General features: G+C 47.9%; 1 pseudogene; it reads left to right on the forward strand.

Annotated features, from left to right (window-relative positions):
* The window catches only part of LOC119575567, a 2821-nt pseudogene extending 2640 nt beyond the window's left edge, over positions 1-181 (forward strand).
* The last annotated feature ends 654 nt before the right edge of the window (positions 182-835 follow it).

Raw genomic sequence — 835 nt, forward strand, 5'->3', positions numbered from 1 at the left:
CTAACAGACAGACGTGTTCTTGGTGTGCTTCAGTGTCGTAAACAAAGCTTCTTTCAGCAACGTTCACGCGTCTTGGCTGCCGGAAATCAGGCGGGAATGTGGTGATAAAGTGCCAGCTGTGCTCGTGGGTGAGAGCATTCACCTTTGTGTCGGATGTAATATGAAATGGTGTATCACATAAGCACAGTACATACCCGCACACAGACACAAACACAGACAGACACGCACATGCAAACGCACACACACACAACACACACACACACACACACATACGCATACGCATACACATACACTTACACTTACACATACACATACACACACGCACACGCACACGCACACGCACACGCACACGCACACACACGCGCGCACGCACACGCACACACACATTACAAACAGTTATACTCATCTTTACTGTGATCTTCCCTCACCAATCAGCACGAAAATCGACCTGCGAAAGAGCGCCGAGTCGACTGCATCCGTATCGAAGCGCGAGGGCGTCGTCTCGCCGCTCGACTCGGCATGAGGAGCTACGTCGAGTGCTCGGCCAAGACCGGCCACGGCTGCCAGCAGGCGTTCAGAACTGCCATCGAGGCGGGACATCCAAACCGACTTGCGTCCTGCTCTGATGTGACGCGGGCATGCGTTAACATTTGCATTATGTTTAATGTATCCGAAAGAGTTTATGTTAATATATGTTTGCGTTGATTCTTAAAGTATGAAATAAAGTATCATATGAATATGAACCTTTGTAGTTAATTTTTAGTTGTCCGACGGTGTCTCCGATAATTTTTTTAGTAATCCGGGGGAGAATGGTTTACATATGTTAAACAAGAAA

This window comes from Penaeus monodon, chromosome 7, assembly GCF_015228065.2.
Source record: "Penaeus monodon isolate SGIC_2016 chromosome 7, NSTDA_Pmon_1, whole genome shotgun sequence".
NCBI lineage: Eukaryota > Metazoa > Arthropoda > Malacostraca > Decapoda > Penaeidae > Penaeus > Penaeus monodon.